Here is a 16,949-nt window from a genome sequence, read left to right on the forward strand (position 1 = left end):
GAATAGCCAAAGGAATGTTAAAAAAGAAAACCAAACCTGGTGGCATCACAGTTCAGGACTTCAAGCTATATTACAAAGCTGTACTCATCAAGGCAGTATGGTACTGGCACAAAAACAGACACATAGATCAATGGAACAGAATAAAGAACCCAGAAATGGACCCTCAACCCTATGGGCAATTAATCATTGACAAAGCTGGAAAGAATATCCAATGGAAAAAAGATAGTCTCTTCAACAAATGGTGTTGGGAAAATTGGACAGCCACATGCAAAAGAATGAAACTGGGCCATTTTTTTACACCATACACGAAAATAGACTCAAAATGGATGAAAGATCTCAATGTGAGACGGAATCCATCAAAATCCTAGAGGAGAACATAGGCAGCAATCTCTATGACCTTGACTGCAGCAACTTCTTGCTAGACATGTTTCCAAACGCAAGGGAAACAAAGGCAAAAATGAGCTATTGGGACTTCATCAAGATAACAAGCTTTTGCACAGCAAAGGAAAGAGTTGACAAAACCAAAAGACAACCTACAGAATGCGAGAAGATATTTACAAATGACATATCAGATAAAGGGCTAGTATCCAAGATCTATAAAGAACTTATCAAACTCAACAACTATAGAACAAATAATCCCATCAAGAAATGGGCAGAAGACATGAACAGACATTTCTGCAAAGAAGACATCCAAATGGCCAACAGATACATGAAAAAATGCTGAATATCACTCATCATCAGGGGAATACAAATCAAAACCACAATGAGATACCACCTCACACCAGTTAGAATGGCTAAAATTAACAAGATAGGAAATGACAGATGTTGGAGAGGATGTGGAGAAAGGGGAACCCTCTTACACTACTGGTGGGAATGCAAACCCTAGTGCATCCACTCTGGAAAACAGTATGAAGCATCCTCAAAAAGTTGAAAATAAAGCTACCCTACAACCCAGCAAATTGCACTACTAGGTATTTACTCCAAAGATACAAATATAGTGATCCAAAGGGACACCTGCACCCCAGTGTTTATAGCAGTAATGTCCACAATAGCCAAACTATGGAAAGAGCCCAGATGTCCATCAACAGATGAATGGATAAAGAAGATGTATAGAATACTATTCAGTCATAAAACGAAAGAAAGAAAGAAAGAAAGAAAGAAAGATCTTGCCATTTGCAATGATGTGGATGGAAATTGAGGGTATTATGCTAACTGAAATAAGTCAATCAGAGAAAGACAGTTATCATAGGATCTCACTCATATGTGGAATTTAAGAAACAAAACAGAGGATCATAGGGGAATAGAGGAAAAAATAAAACAAGACGAAACCAGAGAAGGAGACAAACTATAAGAGACTCTTAATCATAGGAAACAAACTGAGAGTTGCTGGGTGGGGAGGGGAGTAGGGAGATGCGATAACTGGGTGATGGACAATAGGAGGACATGTTGATGTGATGAGCACTGGGAATTATATAAGACTGATGAATCACTGAACTCTGCCTCTGAAACCAATAATACATTAATATATTATATGTTAATTAATTGAATTTAAATTTAAAAAATTGAAAAAATGTCACTTTTAAAGCTGGGTACAGAACCCAAATAAAGTTCTATTAGTAACAATAGAAAAGGAGAGTATGTATTGCGTAGGCTGCTAGAAGTAGTTGCCAGTCCTCACCCCTACCTCACAAGGTTGCCTTCCACATAGTAGGTGCTCATTGAACAGTGACTAGTGTTCTTTTTCTGATTTACCTGACAGCTTCTGAACCTAGCTGGTGCATCTGTTGCCCTACCATATCTGTTCCTCAAAGAGGGGCAAAAGAGGGAGCTCTGAGTTATCCCATGACTCTTACCTTCCCACTGTCCCCATGATTCCTGTGGCAGTTAGTGATAGTACCTAACCACCCCAAAACTCAGGAGGATAAAACAATGAACATTGTCATTGCTCACCAGTCCACAGGTAGGCTGGATGGTTCTCTGGTCTCAGCTGGGCTCGCTCATCAACCTGAGGTCAGCTGTGGGTCAGGGAGGTGGCTGTGCTGAGCTTGGCTGGGCGTCCTCACCGGGGTCATGGGTCAGAGCTGCAAAGGGACACTGGAAGAACAGGATACAGGTAGAGGTGAAGAATTGCAGCCATTTTGTAATCAGTTCATCCCTGGTTGAGGGATGCTATAAAGCCCTGATGTCATGGTAGGACCCAAGATACTCTGTTTACTTGTGAATTACACTTCCTTGGTCCTGCTATTTCTCTCACCAGAACTTCCTTAGATCCTCTGTTTTTTGCAGAAACATTCATGGACTAGCTTTTATTTTCACTCGCCCAGTCTTCTTGCTGTCCTCCCCTGATATCCAGAGAACACCAGGACGTTGGACAATTAGAGTGTTTCCGCCCAGGAGCATCTCATAGCTCCTTCCTCTGGCCCACACCCACTTGAATCAGGGCACTGTCATGTCCCATCAGCTGGCTCTTCCCTTCCAGGCTCAACCTCTGTGAGGCACGGGCAGTCCCCCAGCTGAACAGCTAAGGGCATTGGGGCAAAGCCCCCAAGGCTCCCAATAGTTTTTATCCTACAAGCTCCCATTTCATACTAAAGATACTTTCTCCGCTGGATCTTTCTTTTTTAAAAAAATGTTTTCATTTAAATTTAATTAGCAAACATATAGTACATCGTTACTTTCAGATGTAGTGTTCAATGATTCAACAGTTGCATATAACACCCAGTGCTCATCATATCATGTGCCCTCCTTAATGCCCATCACCCAGTTACCCATCTCCCACCCACCTCCCCTTCCTCAGCAGTGAAATAAGTCAACCAGAGAGAGACAATTATCATATGGTTTCACTCATATGAGGAATATAAGGAATAGTGCAGAAGATCATAGGGGAAGGGAGGGAAAACTGAATGGGAAGAAAACAGAGAGAGAGAGACAAACCATGAGAGGCTCCTGACTCTGGAGCTTTCTTAACAAGCCCAACACCCAGGAGCTCTCAGCCGGGTCAGCTCTCTAGGGCTGCATCCCTTCAGACACACCTCAAAGTGTTACCTTCCTTCTTACCACAGGTGTGAAGGGCTTATGAGCACAGACCCTGGAGTCAGGTGACCTGGGTCCTTGACCTGGCTCATCTATCACTTGCTTCCTGTGTGATTTGGGGCCAATTACTTCCTTCTTTGTACTTGGGAACAGTGATAGCCTGCCTGGTGGGTTATCAGGAGGGTTCATCATGCTCCCAGAACCTTGCCTGGCACACAACGATACACGGACAAGGCTGTCCCTGTCCCTTTGCCACTATTCTCTTTTTTTTTTTGGTCCTGTTCAACCTACACTTTCATTAGGCAGCATTAATCCCGGCTGCTGCTTTAATTGTTTCCTTTTACACTCATCCCATCCTCCCCCTTCATTTATTCAAACCCTGCCTGTGTGCCTTCCATATATTACTCACAGTGTTAGACACAGGGGACAAAAAAATCAGTTGGCTGTGGTCTTTGTCTTCATGAAGACAGCCCATTAAACAAAGTCTTTAAAAACCCCACCAGCAAGGAAGTACAACAAAGTATGACAAGAGCTTTGGTAAGGGTGGTTGGATGCTATCGGAGCCCAGAGTGCAAGAACGGTAACTTTTTTAGTGTTCTGAAATGCTGTTACAACAAATTATGCTGGGGTAACTAGGCCATTACCTGTGGCTTACAAATATTTTGGCTACACTTCACTTGGATTTTGACTGTAACTGGATTTGACTTGTCTTTAGTGGCTCCATTTTCTCCGGGTTGAAAAAGAGGTCACATCTTTTAGGAATGAGACTTGACAGCCAGTTGCAGTACTTCTCTGTGAACTGCTTATAGAAAGGGGGGACCATCATGTGGCACTGGGTATAACTCCCTTTGTTAGAGCCAAATTACAGTCACAGAGGTTTTTTAAAAAATTAATCCGGATTTCTACGAGAGAAACACATGGCCCTGGTTTAAAAAGGTAAACAGTATTAAAAAGCCTCTCAAAAACAGCAGTCCCCTCCACCCTTGCTGGTTCTTCCTCCCCCGAGGTGAACACGCCCAAATCTTTTGAGGTGTTTCTTTTGGGATTTACCTCTGTGTGTCTAAATAACATCTGCATACTGCAATTTCTTGATTTCTCTTGGTTGGATGTTTGTGTATCCCAGGATCGTATAGTATAGTATTGGTGTTTATACCCCGACACTCACACTTCCTCTGCTTCCCCAGCCAACTGACTTGTCTCTGTATCAATGTTTGGTCAAATTAGTATGCAGGGTTTGTGTTATTTTGGCCATGTAAATACCAATCGCAGCTGAACCATAGAGCTGACCAGGATTACTTTTTCTTTCCCATACCTAGCATTAATAATTGTCTCATTTAAAACATTTGCTCAATTTTCTGTGTACTTACCATTAATTGGTAATGTTGCCTCTACTGGAGCTGAAATTTCTGTGAATAACAGCACATCAAGTACCACTTTTATCTTAGGTATGTCTCTTCTGGACAATTTCTGGACCTGCCTCCAGAAAGACCCCAGACTGCAATTTTATCACCTCTCTTTATCTTCATCATAGGATTTTCCTTCATGACCATCCCGGGGGTTTCTTTAACTCTTGCCCATTTTGGATCCTTTACTTCCTTGATTTCATATCATTTTTTCCCCAAAAGTTTACTTCCTTGTTTTGATGGAGCATCTTAGTAAATGAAGTTCATGAATTCATGAATGAAGTTCATTCTACATCCACACTTGACTGCTAGTAGCTGGTGTGATGGTTAAGTTTATGCATCAACTTGACTGGGCTAAAAAGGATGCCCACATGGCGAGTAAAACATTATTTTTGCGTGTGTCGATGAAGGTGTTTCTGGAAGAGATGAGCATTTGATTCAGCGGACCGTGTAAAGACCGACACTCACTGGTGTAAGCAGGCCCAAATAGAAGAAACAATGAAAGAAGGGAGTCACGCTTCAAGAAAGTCAAGCTTTCTTGAGCTGGGAAGTCCATTTTCTCCTGCCCTTGGTCATCAGAGCTCCTGGCTCAGACCTTTGAATTCTGGAATTATGCCAATGCTTCTTTGGTTCTCAGTCCTTCAGCCTCAGACTGAATTGTATCACTGGCTTCCCTGGTTGTTCAGCTTGCAGGCAGCCCACTGTGGGACTTTTAGGCTTCCAAAACCATGTGAGCCAATTGCTATAACAAATCTGCTCTTATCTATATCCACACCTAGAGCTATAGCTAATTTATATCTATATCTCTGATTGGTTCTGTTTTTCTGGATAATTCCAACACAGCTGCATATAAAATTTTAGTTTAAAAATAATTTCACTCATAGTTGAGAAACATTTTTCCATTGTTTTCCAGATTCCATTATTACTTTTGATAATTCTGATACCACTCTGATTCCAAAGCCTCTATATGTGGCCTATTTTTTTTCCTCCCTGCAATTTTAGGATATTTTCCTATGCCAGCTCTTCTAAAATCATACAATGGTTTGCCTTGATGGGGGTCTTGTTTTCATTCTTTGTACAGGAAACTCAAGTTAGCCCTTTTGATCTGGAGACAAATGCCTTCAGTTTTGGAAATTTTTCCTGTAGTTGTTCTTTAATAAAATCTTTCCCTCTATACTCTCTTTTCTCTCTTTCTAGAAGTCCTGTCATGCAATGTTGGCCTTCTTTGACTCATAGATTGTAATTGCCTTAGCTTCTCTTTCCAACTTTACCTTTTTTGTCTTTCTGGGTGATATTTTCAATATTATCCTTTAATGCTTCAATTTATTTTCTTTTCCATTGATTTTTAAAAATAACTGTTCTCCAGGCACCAGGTGGTTCAGTAATTTAAGAGTCCAATTCTTGATTTCAGATCAGGTCTTGACCTCAGGGTCATGAGTTCAAGCCCTGTGTTGGGCTCCATGCTGGACGTGGAGCCTACTTTTAAAAAAATAACATCACTAGGAGGGGGAAAAGATGGCAGAGGAGTAGGGGGTCCTATTCCAACCAGTCTCTGGAATTGAGCTGGATATCTACCAGACCACTCTGAACACCGACAGAATCAGCCTGAGATGTAAGAAGATAGATCTGGATCTCTACAAACAGAATATCGCAGGCGGTTGGTTTCAAGGTATGAAGCGGGGAGCCGTGATTCCACGGGCACATATCCAAAGATAAATGGAAGGGGGAGGGAGCCGAGCCATCGGGATCCTACACCGCTGGTGAGTGATAGCCTCCCGTGCTGGGGACTGGGCACAGACTTGCAGACCAGTAGCAGCAGGGAAAGGACTTTAGGGCAGCCCCCCCAGACTGAAACCCGGAGCAGTGGGGCTGCGAGGGAACTGGGGGCGGCTGGGGGGCTTTAGAAGCACAAAGTGCAAAGACGTGCCCCTACCTGGAGGTGAGGACTGGGAGCACCACGGAGGGGTGCACAACCCAGGATGCTGCAGTTTATAGCAGCACAGACAGAAATGGAGATAGTGTGGTCTGGAGAGCTCATTGAAGAAGAGGCTGCAATCTCTCTGCTCTGAGGCAGAGGGTTGGAAACAGTCTCTTCTGCTCTGACTCTCGGAAGAGATGCAGAAAGCCACCAGGGAAAGCCGCCAGAGAACAAAAGCCCCCCAAAACCAGTTTTCACTGAGCCCATCCCCCCCCACAGGGGGCAGGGCAACTCTGCCCAAACAGAGTTGCCTGAGTAACAGCATGGCAGGCCCCCTCCCCCAGAAGAAAGGCTGGGAAAACAAGAGGCCAACAACCTTAAGGTCCTTATAAAACAGGTGCATCTTGCTTGGGTTGTGGTCAATAATTTGGACTCTGTACATTCCCTCAACCACCCCTCAACAGAATGAGTAGGAGGAGGAACCCTCAAATAGGAAAGACTCAGAGACTGTGACTTCTGCCACAGATTTACAAATGGATACAGATATAACCAAGATGTCGGAAATGGAATTCAGGGTACCAGTTGTGAAGACAATAGCTAGAAAGGAGAAGTTGATTAATGGCAACATAGAATCTCTAAGGGCAGAAATGAAAGCTGAATGGGCAGAATTTAAAAATGCTATCAATGAGATCCAATCTAATCATCTAGATAATCTAACAGCTGGGGTAAGCAAGGCAGAAGAATGAATTAGTGATCTAAAAGACCAATTGATAGAAAAGAAGGAAAAAGAGGGGAAAAACAATTCAAAATCCATGAAAATAGTATCAGAGAAATAAGTGACACCATGAAACTTTCCAATGTCAGAACTATTGGGTCCCTGAAGAGGTGGAGAGAGAGAGAGGACTAGAAGATATATTTGAACAAATCATAGCTGAGAGCTTCCCTAATCTGGGGAATGAAACATTCATGTCCTAGAGGCAGAGAGGACTCCTCCCAAGATCAGGGAAAACAGGCCAACACCCCGGCATGTAATAGTAAAACTTGCAAATCTTAGAACCAAGGAAACAATCTTTTTTTAAAAATTTTTTTATTGTTATGTTAATCACCATACATTACATCATTAGTTCTTGATGTAGTGTTCCATGATTCGTTGTTTGTGCGTGACACCCAGTGCTCCACGCAGAACGTGCCCTCCTTAATACCCATCACCAGGCTAACCCATCCCCCCACCCCCCTCCCCTCTAGAACCCTCAGTTTGTTTTTCAGAGTCCATCGTCTCTCATGGTTCGTCTCCCCCTCCGACTTACTCCCCTTCATTCTTCCCCTCCTGCCATCTTCTTCTTTTTCTTTTTTCCTAACATATCTTGCATTATTTGTTTCAGAAGTACAGATCTGTGATTCAACAGTCTTGCACAATTCACAGCGCTCACCATAGCACATACCCTACCCAATGTCTATCACCCAGCCACCCCATCCCTCCCACCCCCCACCACTCAGCAACCCTCAGTTTGTTTCCTGGGATTAAGAATTCCTCATATCAGTGAGGTCATATGATACGTGTCTTTCTCAGATTGACTTATTTCACTCAGCATAACACCCTCCAGTCCCATCCACGTCGCTGCAAATGGCAAGATATCATTCCTTTTGATGGCTGCATAATATTCCATTGTGTATATATACCACACCTTCTTTATCCATTCATCTGTCGATGGACATCTTGGCTCTTTCCACAGTTTGGCTATTGTGGACATTGCTCCCAAGGAAACACTCTTAAGGGCAGTTGGGGGAAGAGATTCCCTACGTACAGAGGGAGGAACATCAGAATAACGTCAGACCGATCCACAGAGACCTGGCAAGCCAGAAAGGGCTGGCAAGAAATATTCAGCATACTAAATGAGAAGAACATGCGGCCAAGAATACTTTATCCAGCAAGGCTGTCATTCAGAATGGATGGAGCGATGCAGAGCTTCCAAGACCAGCAGAAACTGAAAGAATATGTGACCACTAAGCTAGCCCTGCAAGAAATGTTAAGGGGGGTTCTATAAAAGGAGAAAGCCCCCAAGAGTGATATAGAACAGAAGTTTACAGAGACAATCTATAGAAACAAGGTCTTCACAGGCAACACGATGACAATAAATTCATATCTTTCAATAATCACTCTCAACATGAACGGCCTAAATGCTCCCATAAAATGGCACAGAGTTGCAGATTGGATAAAAAGACAGGACCCATCCATATGCTGTCTACAAGAGACTAATTTTGAACCTAAAGATACATCCAGACCGAAAGTGAAGGGCTGGAGATCCATCTTCCATGCCAACAGACCTCAACAGGAAGCTGGGGTAGCAATTCTTATATCAGAGAAATTAGATTTTAAACTAAAGACTGTAGTTAGAGACACAGAAGGACACTATATCATTCTTAAAGGGTCTATCCAACAAGAAGATCTAACAGTTGTAAATATCTATGTCCCTAACATGGGAGCAGCCATCAACATAAGCCAACTGTTAACCAAAATAAAGAGTCATATTGATAACAATACGTTAATTGTAGGAGACCTCAATACTCCACTCTCCGCAATAGACAGATCATCTAAGCAGAAAATCAACAAAGAAACAAGAGCTTTGAATGATACACTGGACCAGACGAACCTCATAGATATATACAGAACACTCCACCCTAAAACAACAGAATACTCATTCTTCTCGAGTACACATGGAACTTTCTCCAGAATAGACCACATCCTGGGTCACAAATCAGGTCTCAATTGATACCAGAAGATTGAGATTATTCCCTGCATATTCTCAGACCATAATGCTTTAAAACTGGAACTCAATCACAAGATAATGTTTGGGTCAACCAAGACATCAAAGAAGAACTTAAACAATTCATGGAAACCAATGAGAACAAAAACACATTGGTCCAAACCTATGGAATACTGCAAAGGCAGTCCTAAGGGGCCATACATAGCCATCCAAGCCTCACCCAAAAAAAAAGAAAGAAAGAAAGAAAGAAAGAAAGAAAGAAAGAAAGAAAGAAAGAAAGAAAAATCCCAAATTCACCAACTAACTTTACCCCTTAAAGAACTAGAGAAAAAGCAACAAACGACACCTAAGCCATGCATTAGAAGAGAAATAATAAGATTAGAGCAGAGATCAATGAATTAGAAACCAGAAACACAGTAGGTCAGATAACAAAACTAGAAGCTGATTCTTTGAAAGAATTAATAAGATCAATAAACCATTGGCCAGAGTTATCCAAAAGACAAGAGAAAGAACCCAAATTAAAAAAATTATGAATGAAAGGGGAGAGATCACGACTAACACCAAGGAAATAGAAACAATTATTAGAAATTATTATCAACAGGGGCGCCTGGGTGGCTCAGTCGTTAAAACGGCTGCCTTCAGCTCACGTCATGATCCCAGGGTCCTGGGATCGAGCCCCGCATCGGGCTCCCTGCTCTATGGGGAGCCTGCTTCTCCCTCTCCCACTCCCCCTGCTTGTGTTCCCTCTCTCACTGTGTCTCTCTCTGTCAAATAAATAAAATCTTAAAAAAAAGAAATTATTATCAACAACTATATACCAATAAATTAAGCAACCTGGAAGAAATGGACATATTCCAGAAACCTATAAACTGCCAAGACTGAAACAGGAAGAAACTGACAACAAGTATAGGCCAATAACCAGTAATGAGATTGAACCAGTGATCAAAAACCTCCGAAAAAACAAGAGTCCAGGGCCTGATGGGTTCCCTGGGGAATTCTACCAAACATTCAAAGAAGAAATAATACCTCTTCTCCTGAAGCTGTTTCAAAAAATAGAAACAGAAGGAAAGCTTCCAAATTCAGTCTATGAGGCCAGCATTACCTTAATCCCCAAACCAGGCAAAGACCCCATCAAAAAGGAGAATTTCAGACCGATATCCCTGATGAATATGGATTCCAAAATTCTCAACAAAATCCTAGCTAATAGGATCCAACAATACATTAAAAGGATCATCCACCATGATCAAATGGGATTTATCCCTGGGATGCAAGGGTGGTTCAACATTCGCAAATCAATCAATGTGATAGAACGCATTAATAAGAGGAGAGAGAAGAACCATATGATCCTCTCAATTGATGCAGAAAAAGCATTTGACCAAATACAGCATCCTTTCCTGATTAAAACTCTTCAGAATATAGGGATAGAGGGAACATTCCTCAAGTTCATAAAATCCATCTATGAAAAACCCGCGGCAAATGTCATCCTCAGTGGGGAAAAGATGAGAGCCTTTCCCTTAAGATCAGGAACACGTCAAAGTTGCCCACTCTTGCCACTATTGTTCAACATAGTAGTAGAAGTCCTAGCAACAGCAATCAGACAACAAAAAGAAATAAAAGGTATTCAAATTGGCAAAGAAGAAGTCAAACTCTCTCTCTTCGCAGATGACATGATACTTTATGTGGAAAATCCAAAAGACTCCACCCCCAAATTACTAGAACTCATACAGCAATTCAGTAATGTGGCAGGGTACAAAATCAATGCACAGAAATCAGTTGCTTTCTTATACACTAACAATGCAACGGTAGAAAGAGAAATTAGAGAAACGATTCCATTTCCAATAGCACCAAAAACCATAAGATACCTCAGAATAAACTTAACCAAAGAGGTAAAGGATCTATACTCTAGGAACTACAGAACACTCGTGAAAGAAATTGAAGAAGACACTAAAAAATGGAAAAACATTCCATGCTCATGGATCAGAAGAATAAACATTGTTAAAATGTCTATGCTACCCAGAGCAATCTATACCTTCAACACCATCCTGATCAAAATTCTAATGACATCTTTCAAAGTGCTGGAACAAACAATCCTAAAATTTGTATGGAATCAGAAAAGACCCCGAATCCCCAAGGAAATGTTGAAAAAGAAAAACAAAGCTGGGGGCATCACGTTGCCAGATTTCAAGCTATATTACAAAGCCATGATCACCAAGACAGCATGGTACTGGCACAAAAACAGACATATAGACCAAGGGAACAGAATAGAAAGCCCAGATATGGACCCTCAACTCTATGGTCAAATAATCTTCGACAAAGCAGGAAAAAGTATGCAATGGAAAAAAGACAGTCTCTTCAATAAATGGTGCTGGGAAAATTGGACAGCTATATACAGAAGAATGAAACTTGACCATTCTCTAACACCCTACATAAAGATAAACTCAAAATGGATGAGAGACCTCAATGTGAGACAGGAATCCATCAAAATCCTGGAGGAGAACATAGGCAATAACCTCTTCCACATCGGCCACAGCAATTTCTTTCAAGACACATCTCCAAAGGCTAGTGAAACAAAAGCAAAAATGAACTTTTGGGACTTCATCAAATTAAAAAGCTTCTGCAGAGCAAAGGAAACAGTCAACAAAACAAAGAGGCATCCCACAGAATGGGAGAAGATATTTGCAAATGACACTACAGACAAAGGGCTGATTTCCAAGATCTATAAAGAACTTCTCAAACTCAACACCCAAAACACAAATAATCAAGTCAGAAAATGGGCAGAAGACATGAACAGACACCTCTCCAAAGAAGACATACAAATGGCTAACAGGCACATTAAAAGTGTTCATCATCATTAGCCATCAGGGAAATTCAAATCAAAACCACACTGAGATACCACCTTATACCAGTTAGAATGGCAAAAATGGACAGGGAAAGAAACAACAAATGTTGGAGAGGTTGTGGAGAAAGGGGAACCCTCTTACACTGTTGGTGGGAATGCAAGTTGGTACAGCCACTTTGGAAAACAGTGTGGAGGTTCCTCAAAAAAATTAAAAATAGAGATACCCTATAACCCAGCAATTGCACTCCTGGGTTTTTACCCCAAAGACACAGATGTAGTGAAAAGAAGGGCTATATGCACCCCAATGTTCATAGCAGCAATGTCCGCAATAGCCAAACTGTGGAAAGAGCCGAGATGCCCTTCAACAGATGAATGGATAAAGAAGATGTGGTTCATATGTACAATGGAATATTACTCGGCCATCAGAAAAGATGAAATCTTGCCATTTGCAATGACATGGATGGAGCTAGAGAGTGTTATGTTAAGTGAAATAAGTCAGTTAGAGAAAGACAAATACCATATGATTTCACTCATATGTGGAATTTAAGAAAGACAATGAATGAGCAAAGGGGAAAAAAAAAAGACAAAGACAAAGACAAACTAAGAAACAGACTCTTAACTATAGAGAACAAACTGATGGTTACCAGAGGAGAAGTGGGCAGGGGACAGGTGAAATAAGTGATGGGCATTAAGGCGGGCACTTGTCATGATGAACGCTAGGTGACATATGGAAGTGTCAAATCACTATATGGTACACCTGAAACTAGCATAATACTGTATTAACTATATCAGAATTTAAAAAACATAAAAATAAATAAATAAATAAATGAAAAGGTTCTGCTACTGCGGCTCTCTAGGTCTCTTGTGTTTCTCTTGTCTTTTTCTGTCTGTCATTCATGATAGAACTTTTCCTTCAGATGCCTGGTGATACCTGGGTGCCTACTTTTTAGTCAAAAGTGAAGCACAGGGGCTTCCTTTGGGGGTGCTGAAATGCTTTGGAACAAGATAGAGGTGGTGGTTGCACAATATTGTGAATGTACTGTCACTGAATCATTCACTTTAAAATGGCTAGTTTTACATTAGGTGAATTTCACCACAATTTTTTTTTTTTTTTAAGAGAAAGAAGTACAAAACTGCTTTGGGACTAAGATCTCTGTTGTGCATGGGTAGAGCCCATTGACTGGTAGACCTGGTCCCAGAGGATTGGCCAGGGATCTCCTAATCTCACCAAGGATTCCTAGTGTCAGTATCTGTTGGCCTTTCCCATTAGATGGTTCAGTTTCCCCAGCAAGGAATGCTCTGATCTCCAACCTGGGTTGGGGTATAAACCTGGATCCCAGTGTCTGGGATCTCCAGAGGGGGTAAAGGGCACACTGACTTTCACCCAACCTCCCTTCCCTCAGTGTGCCACCTCACCCCACTATGCTATTCCTGATTTCTCTGAGTCAAAGGCACTTGGGTTCAACTTCACCCGGAGAGGAAACTCTGATGCAGTTCTCTGCCAGGTTAGGATAATCTCCTGGATGCCTAGATCTGGGAGGTCCCTGTTAGGGAGGGATAGGCCTTGGGCTACACAGACTTAGAAGGTTTGGCTTCTTCTTATGCAGATAGTGATTTGAGTCCCATTCACCTCCCTGTTGTGCTGGTTTCTTGGGCTTCCAAATCTTGAGACTTCCACAATTTCTGCTTCCTTCTTGATACTCAACTGCTTATGGATACCTCCCCAGACATAGGTTTCTTCATTCTGCTGACCAGATTGTGTATTTTTTTTTTCAAGCACAAAGTTGCTATCCTTTTGGCCTAAGATATTCCTCCAGGAGGTTGCTACTGATGCTCCAACTCCTGAAGGAGGATGGGTTGGTGAGATGCGTGAACAAGGATAGGGGCTGAGGGTCTTATGATCTAGTCTTCACTTTGGCACTGACTGGCTGCTTGCACATGAACATGTTACAGGACTGCTCTTCATTCCAGTTTTGTGAGTATTTTCTGATCTGTAAAATGGTGAGTTGAAGGCAGATGCCCGTTCCAGTCCTCAAAGCCAGTACTTGGGCAGAGGCCTTTCAGATATCAGGTGTCGGTCCCTTTGGGAGTGAAGAGTTACTGGGAATCCCTTTGAAACCTGGAGTGGTCATTTAATCCTTGCCCGCACCTTTGGAGCAACATTTTCAGCTAAAAGTATAAAGCACATTAAAAGTAAGAGAATACTTGAAACACAAGATAATCCCTAGGGGATAGAACTAATGACCAGAACAGGTGACTTAGAACTTAACCTGTTGGCTGAAATTGATCTACTTAAATTTTCATGCGTCAGGGATGGCTAATAGTTTGGCCTTACATTCCTCTACTCAATGACACTTCTCCTTCCTTAGATCAGATTCTGGCTCTCTCCCTGGCTTCACACAAACTTTTCAAACTGCAGTGGGGACTGGGGTATCTGCAAAACTCATGCAAGAGGGGCTCATCAGCATGTTAGAAAAGCCAAGACAAATCAGTGGTGCAGAACAAATGTTAAAACGTTTAGAACAAATTCTAAAACGTTATAAAGGGCATCCTCATTTACATACAGAAACATTCTGGGAGGGGAGAGGGAGGGGAGCCAAAGGGACTTGGGGGGCAGGGGCTTGGGGTACAGAAGGAACTATGAGCAGTGATGCAGGATCTCCTTTCAGACATTTACCAAAATGTGCAGAGCCCTTCAAAGCTGCAATTCAGAATCTAAGCTACTTCTGAAACTCTGTTGTTAATTTTAGAAAATGAGAATTGGAGGCAAGTTTGTGTGGTTTGGGTTTCATAAGTCTTGAGAGAAACTTCCCTCTCACTCCTGTGCCTCACATGATTCCTTTCTGCCCCACCTCCAGCCTTCACTTTCTCCTCCCTTCTTCCCTCTCTCCATAAAGCTCCCACCCTCCCCCCGCCCCCACCACACTGTTTACCTCAAACCCCACTGAGACCCCTGCCCCAGCCTGGGGGACTGGGGGAGATATGCAGACCTCCTCCCTCAGTCTGCCTCTTCCTCTAGCCAATGGCCTCCCCCGGCTGCTTCCAGGCCAACCTCTGAGCTGTCTCCACAAGGCCTCTGAATCAACCCCTTTGGATCCCTGATGTTTATCTTCCAAGTTGAAAAGTTTAATTGCAGCCCTGAGTGAGGCCTTGGAGGCAGAGCAGGGTAGGGTAGAAGTAATAAATTCCCGCCCAACCTGCAGGATGCTGTCCAATGCCCACTGAGCGGCAGTGACTGCCAGGGGTGTTGGCCCTCAGTGTTCAACAGGCCAGGAGGCTATGCCCACTGGTGATTAATCAGCATGTGAGAGCTTACAGCTTGCTCTCCACATGCAACTCTGGTCTGCTCATTTCTTCTCTGAAAAATCTAGTTTTCCTTCATCCCAGTTTTTTTCATGACTCTCACTTTTTTCTTTTTGGGGCAAATTCTTCAATTCCATATGTCTATTTTAACTGAGAAGTGCTTGGGGAGCACAGATGGTGAAAAAGAACCACATGAGTTAAAGTTCCATTGTCCTGCTGCGTCCTAGCAAAACTTTTGTGGGGTTGGTTTGACACGTTTGCAGTGGCCTGGAAGGGGAAAGGGAAAATTCAGCTTCCTTTGACATGTTAAATAGAGTCAATCTTTTTGCCATCCTTGAGAAATGAATGGGTTCATGAGCTTGCTTTTGGAAAGAAATGTATTTTTTAAACATACCCGGAGTCCAAAGGACCCTGGGGTGCCTGCCAAAGTGATGCAAAATCCCGAGCCCAGGGAAAGGACTGGGAATCCGGGTAGGGTCTCCCTGACTTGGCACCCCGAGTTCTACAGGTCAAATGGGGAAGCGCCTGGGAAGCCAGTTGGATCCACCATTTTTTCCCGCAGCTGGTTTACTGTGCTATATCGAACCATTCATTAGTCTCTGCTTCACTATTTCCTTATGTGCAAGATCTGAAAGCATAAAATAAATCCTGAAATGAATTTTTTTGGCATCTGAGGCCTAAGGAAAAAATGTTTGGCAGTGTGTACCATCACCTCTAGGTAAGGTGGAATTGGCCAGAAGGTCATTTATTGGCCTGGCTTCTAAAGGAGTCGGTGCCTCGGTTTCTCCACTCACTCCCCTTTTGCTACGAACCTTTCCCAAGCAACCAGGTCAGAAGACTTTTTAAAAAGATTTTATTTAAATTCAAGTTAGTTAACATATAGTGTATTATTAGTTTCAGTAGAATTTAGTGATCTATCACTTGCATGTAACACCCAGGGCTCATTACATCAGGTGCCCTCCTTAATGCCCATCCCCCAGTCACCCCATCCCCCCACCCACCTCCCCTCCAGCAACCTTCAGTTTGTTCCCTAGGGTTAAGAGTTTCTTGTGGTTTGCCTCCCTCTCTGTTTTTATCTTATTTTATTTTTCCTTCCCTTTCTATGTTCCTATGTTCATCTGTTTTGTTTCTTAAATTCCACATACGAGCAAAATCGTATGGTGTTTGTCTTTCTCTGCCTGACTTATTTTGCTTAGCATAACACACTCTAGTTCCAACCACGTCATTGCAAATGGCAAGATTTCATTCTTTTTGATGGCTGAGTCATATTCCGTTGTATATATACCACATCTTCTTTATCCATTCATCAGTCAATGGATATTTGGGCTCTCTCCATAGTTTGGCTGTTGTTGATAAGGCTACTATAAACATCTGTGGACATATACTCCTTCAAATCACTATTTTTTTATCCTTTGGATACATACTTTGTAGTGTAATTGCTGGGTCATAGGGTAGTTCTATTTTTAACTTTTCGGGGAACCTCCATCCTGTTTTCCAGAGTGGCTGCCCCAGCTTGCATTCCCACCAACAGTGCAGGAGGGTTCCCCTTTCTCTACATCCTCGCCAACATCTGTTGTTTCCTGTGTTGTTAATTTTAACCATTCTGACCAGTATGAGGTGGTATCTCATTGTGGTTTTGATTTGCATTTCCCTGATGATGAGTGATATTCAGCATTTTTTCATGTGTC

The sequence above is a fragment of the Callorhinus ursinus genome, unplaced genomic scaffold (genome assembly GCF_003265705.2).
Source record: "Callorhinus ursinus isolate GAN/ISIS: 27379988/994484 unplaced genomic scaffold, GSC_fseal_2.0 scaffold1, whole genome shotgun sequence".
Classification (NCBI taxonomy): Eukaryota; Metazoa; Chordata; class Mammalia; order Carnivora; family Otariidae; genus Callorhinus; species Callorhinus ursinus.